This window comes from Euleptes europaea, chromosome 1 (genome assembly GCF_029931775.1).
Source record: "Euleptes europaea isolate rEulEur1 chromosome 1, rEulEur1.hap1, whole genome shotgun sequence".
Taxonomy (NCBI): domain Eukaryota; kingdom Metazoa; phylum Chordata; class Lepidosauria; order Squamata; family Sphaerodactylidae; genus Euleptes; species Euleptes europaea.
Genome location: NC_079312.1, coordinates 22871049 through 22877048, shown reverse-complemented (window position 1 = coordinate 22877048; position 6000 = coordinate 22871049).

The window sequence follows — 6000 nt, the reverse complement described above, 5'->3', positions numbered from 1 at the left end:
AAAATTCTTCCCGATGTCTAGATGGAAATTCTTCTGATTTAATTTTAACCCGTTGGTTCTTGTCCGGCCTTCTGGGGCAACAGAAAACAACTCGGCACCCTCCTCTGTATGACAGCCCTTCAAGTACTTGAAGATGGTTATCATATCCCCTCTCAGTCATCTCCTCTCCAGGCTAAACGTACCCAGCTCCTTCAACCTTTCCTCTTTGGACTTGGTCTCCAGACCCCTCACCATCTTTGTTGGCCTCCTCTGACCCAGTGCTCGCACGGGGGACTACCTGTACCTTTTTTTTAAACCTTATTATAGTCACATGCTGCCTTTTTCCTGCACAGCTCCAGGGGGTTACTCTCTAAGCCTCGCCTTCACCTCTGTCAGCGAGCCGGCTGCATCAAGCCCTTTCCAGCCATACCTTGGGCCTGCCGTTTGCGTGGTGACAGGACGCTCCCCCCAGGGGGCATTTTTTGGGGTGATAAGGTTTCAAACCATGTCATCGCCCTCTCCGAAGAGGCGTCCTAATGAACGGCATTCCCAGCGCCGAGGCATTTCCATAGCCCGGGCAGGGAAAAAGCCGTGTCATTGTTTATTATCCTACGCCAGTGATGTTGGACTAAGGTCAGACTTTGAACGAGGGCTGCTAACCGGAATATTTAGCAGAGGCAATCTCTCGAAAACAGTCCATTTATCTCATCTGCCGCTGACTCCTACACAAGCCAGCCTGCCAGTTAAGATCAATATCAGAGGCCCCGCTATGTGCTCCCCCGTCCCCCTACAGCTTTCGAAACAAGGATGGATGGCAACCGTAGACAGGCCTTCTCTGTGGTGGTGACTTGGTTATGGCATACCCTCCCTGCAAGACTCGGCCTGGCGCTTAGAGTGATAAGTTTTAGGAAAACATTTGTAATTCACTTATTTGTTTGGCTAAATTCTCTTCCTGTTTCTATCTGGTAATCGCTGTTTTATGCTGCTAGCTTTTTTGGGGGGAAAAGATGCTTTAATCTGTCACATTTAGCTGTGGCTTTTATTGATGTTTTTATCTGCTGTTGTTTTCCTATAGCTGTGATAGGAGACTGGGGAGGGGGGGTCAGAGACTCACCAGAATGGTGTCCTGTGATGTCATTGTTATTTCCAGCTGTGTAACTGGAAGTGATTTCACCTTGTTGTGGGATGCTCTAAGGTGCTGAACTTGGATTAAGTCTGTCAAGTGAGCTGATCTCTGTCAGCTGGAGATCGGTTGTGTAAGAGCAAGAGATCTCCAGCTGCTACCTGGAGGTTGGGCAACTAGGGTTGCCAGGTCCCTCTTTGCCACCGGCGGGAGGTTTTTGGGGCGGAGCCTGGGGAGGGTGGGGTTTGGGGAGGGGAGGGACTTCATTGCCATAGAGTCCCATGGCCAACGCGGCCATTTTCTCCAGGTGAACTGATCTCTATCGGCTGGAGATCAGTTGTAATAGCAGGAGATCTCCAGCTATTACCTGGAGGTTAAGAACATAAGAAAGGCCTTGCTGGATCAGACCAAGGCCCATCAAGGCCAACAATCTGTTCACACAGTGGCCAACCAGGTGCCATTAGGAAGCCCTCAAACAAGACGAGTGCAGCAGCACCATCCTGCCTGTGCTCCACAGCACCTCATAGAATAGTCGTGCTCCTCTGATACTAGAGAGAATAGGTATGCAGCATGACCAGTATCCATTCTAACTAATAGCCATGAATACCCCTCTCCTCCACGAATATGTCCCCTCTTAAAGCCCTCCAAGCTGGCAACCCTATTGGCAACCCTAGAATAATGCCATAGAGCCCACCCTCCATAGCAGCCATTTTCTCCAGGGGAACTGATCTCTGTAGTCTGGAGGTCAGTTGTAAGTAATTCTGGGAGATCTCCAGGCCCCACCGGGAGGCTGGTAACCCTAGGTGGGAAAAGACATGGGGCTGAGGGCCCAAGCCACTCAAGCGGTTGCTAGGGGCACCAAACTGACATGGGGCACCAGTGCTGGGTTTACCAGCCTCCAGGTTGGGCCTGGAGATCTCCCAGAATCAAAACTGATCTCCAGACTACAGAAATCAGTTTTGCTTGTTGCCCCAGAACGGCTCAGACCACCCTGAGGCTGAGATCCAACAGCACTCCAAGCAACAAACCTGCCCTTTTATGGGAGGGGGAGTGAAGCTCCCTCCAGAACAGGGTGATTCCTCATTTCCTGAGGAGCAGCATTACCATGGAGCAGCAGTACATCACGTCCGTTTATTGGCCCTCGTCTCTCCCATTATTTTCGCCAAGCATTTGTAAAGGACATATGAACATATGAAGCTGCCTTATAATGAATCAGACCCTTGGTCCATCAAAGTCAGTAAGGTCTACTCTGACCGGCAGCGGCTCTGCAGGGTCTCAGGCAGAGGTCTTTCACATCACCTACTTGCCTAGTCTGTTGAACTGGAGAATCCGGGGATTGAACCTGGGACCTTCTGCATGCCAAGCAGATGCTCTGCCACTGAGCCATGGCCCCTCCCCACGACCTCCACATATTCTCCCGACTCGGGTGTTAGGGAGAAATAGAGCTCAGCATCTCCCATCTATCGGTGACACCTCCCCAATTTGTATCTTGCGTTCTCCAGAATCTGCCTGAGGCGGATTGCCCAATACTTCCTTTACTCAATGAAACAGGCCAGGGCCCTGCTGTTTGCTTAGGGTTGCCAACCTCCAGGTGGTTGGAAGAAGAAAATACCTATGCTGGAGATCTCCTGCTGTTACAACTGATCTCCAGCCGATAGAGATCAGTTCACCTGGAGAAAATGACTGCTTTGGCAATTGGACTCTATGGCATTGAAGTCCCTCCCTTCTCCAAACCCCGCCCTCCTCAGGCTTTGCCCCCAAAATCTCCAGGTATTTCCCTACCTTACTGTCTACAATTGCCATCCATCCTTGTTTAGAAAGCTGGGGGGGGGGGGGAAATAGTGGGGACTCTAATATTCCTAAAGATGAAGGTAATTCAAAGACACTGTTTTCTCTACTGGTGAAAGGCCGTACCAGGCAAGCAATGTAATCTGTTGGCCTCTTATAGTTGTGGATGCCAACGTTCCCAAAGCTTCCATGTGTGTGCCTATGAATACATAGTGTTCTAAACCAGCCCTTATATCTGGGCATTACAATACCCCCATGAAGTCCCTCCCCTCCCCAAACTCCACCCTCCTCAGGCTCCACCTCCCAAATCTCCCAGTATTTCCCAACCCAGAGCTGGCAACCCTAGAGAAGGGTCAACTCAGAAGGTGGAGTCAAGCTGAGGTTGGCAATGCTCAGGGTCGCAGAAGATGATTGCAATGGTTGGGTAGGTCCATAAGCATGATAGAGATAACTAGGCTTGCTAGGTGGGTGGTTTCGGTGGGCAAGAGCAGCAGTCGTTTGCGTGTGCGGCCACACACGCGCGATTATGTCACTTCTGGGTGGCTGCTTTAGCACTCAAACTTTCTGACTGTGATGATGCAATATTTCTGGGGGTAAACCAGGAAGTGACGTGATCGCGGGCACATGGCCCCGCACGCTCACGACCGCCCCAGCCCCGCCCCCTAAAACCTCCTGCCAAGAGGGGGGACCTGGCAGCCCTAGAGAGAACAACCAAACTCAAGAGTACGCTATGCTGTACTAATGTCTAAACAAAACTAGCAGCATGCAGAATAAGCAGTGCAAAAATCTATTCAAAAAACTAAATACAAATGCCACTATAACAATACATACTCATCCACACTGACACACAATAAATCTACAATTATAACAATTGTTGAACTAGTTATATTCCTTCATTTTTCCAGTAAGGCAAAAGAAGTTCATAGCGATGAGGAAAAAGGGGCTTCACAAAACTTTAGCCGGCCAAGTCATATTCTGTCTCTAATACCCAGTCTTTGTGCATAACGTTCCTGCAATAGAGATAAGAGGATTACAGGAACTCTTAACCACTAACTTCGTATATTGAACTCACCCTGTAGTGGTCAAGAGCGGTGGTTTGGAGCGTTGGAGTCTGATGATCTGGAGGACCGGGTTTGATTCCTCACTCCTCCACATGAGTGGGGGAAGCTAATCTGGTGAACTGGATTTGTTTTCCCCATTCCTACACACGAAGCCAGCTGGGTGACCTTGGGCAAGTCACATTCTCTCAGCCTCACCTACCTCACAGGGTGCCTGTTGTGGGGAGGGGAAGGGAAGGTGCTTGTAAGCCGGTTTGAGTCTCCCTTAAGTGGTAGAGAAAGTCGGCATATAAAAACCAACTCTTCTTCTTCTTCTCATCGCTATGAACTTCTTTTGCCTTGCTGGAAAAATGAAGGAATATAACTAGTTCAACAATTGTTATAATTGTATATTTATTGTGTGTCAGTGTGAATGAGTATGTACTGTTATAGTGGCATTTGTATTTCGTTTTTCTAATAGATTTTTTGCACTGCTTATTCTGTATGCTGCTAGTTTTATTTTAACCCTAGAGATAACCCTTGTGCTTTGCTCCCAACATCTGATTATCTGAGGTTCTTTGCCTCGGAACATGGAGGATTCATTATTAGCTCACATGGCTATCCTCTACCTTTTCCTAAAGCACTAAAAAGTTGGCAGTCCATCACCACAGCTCAGGGCAACAAATTCTCCTTTTGTGTCCTCTGTTCTGTTGGATGACCCCAAATTTTAGTGTATATGAGAGAATATCATTTCATCAGATTATGTAAAGTAAGCCACCTCTTTCTTTAGTCATTTCCCCCCCTGCGCTAAGAAATCCCCACTTGCTTAATTTTTGCTTCATAGAGAAGATGACACTCTAAGCTCTTGATCGTTTTTAAGGCCCTTTTCTAGAGACCAGTTGTTTTCGGTCATATCCTGTCCTTGCTTTAAGGAGCTCCGGCCAGCATATACAGGGATATGCTATTTTAGCCTCAAAATATCCCAGTGTGGTAGATTAGGCAAGAGGTAAATGACTTGGCCAAGATCACCCGATGAGTTATTGTGTCTTTGGAAGTCTGGTAGTCGGGAATGACGCCTTTACTCTTTAGGGTTGCCAACCTCCAGGTGGTGGCTGGAGATCACCTGCTATTACAACTGATCTCCAGCCGATAGAGATCAGTTCACCTGGAGAAAACGGCTGGTTTGGCAATTGGACTCTATGGCATTGAAGTCCCTCCCCTCCCCAAACTCCGCCCTCCTCAGGCTCCATCCCCAAAACCTCCCGCCGGTGGCGAAGAGGGACCTGGCAACTCTAACTCTGCTGCTGGTTGGGTTTGATTTGCTGGTTGAAGTTTCTCTGCTCCCACCTGCCCTCCAGTAGCTCACTGGGCCCCACACAACCCTTTCTTACTCATAGCGGTTTCCACTGCCGGCGGGTACCCTGACCTTCAACAAACAACAGTCACAGAATTGCACTTATTTTCCTTTTGACCCGAACTGAAATCATAAGCCCTGGGGAGTCATGACCTTATCTAGAAGGCGTCTTCAGGCTTGCCCAAAGCGTGGGTGGCCGCAACGCATTAGATTAAACAAGCCCTTGTGTAATCTCTCCATCTGTAGTGCCTCGGGAGGGTCATAAATAAACGCTCCGTCAAGTCAGAGGAGCTTCAGCAAACCACTCTGCCTCGTTTGTAGGGTTGCCAGGTCCCTCATTGCCACCGGCAGGAGGTTTTGGGGGTGAAGCCTGAGGAGGGTGGGGTTTGGGGAAAAGAGGGACTTCAGTTCCAATTGCCAAAGCAGCCATTTTCTCCAGGGGAACTGATCTCTATCAGCTGGAGATCAGCTGTAATAGTGGGAGATCTCCAGCTAATACCTGGAGGTTGGCAACTCTACTCATTTGGGTCTCCCGTGAATCCAGTTTGACTCTAGAATCTCACTCGATCTCAGCAGGGGCCGACCCGATTGTTGACACCTGATCCTCTCTCTTTGTCCTAGGCTGCAGCGTTTGTCTCACTGGAATTCAAGGAATGCTACTGTATGGTTTCTCTGTGAATAGTTTCCTCCTCCATTGTAAATTCTGAACTCCAACGTCA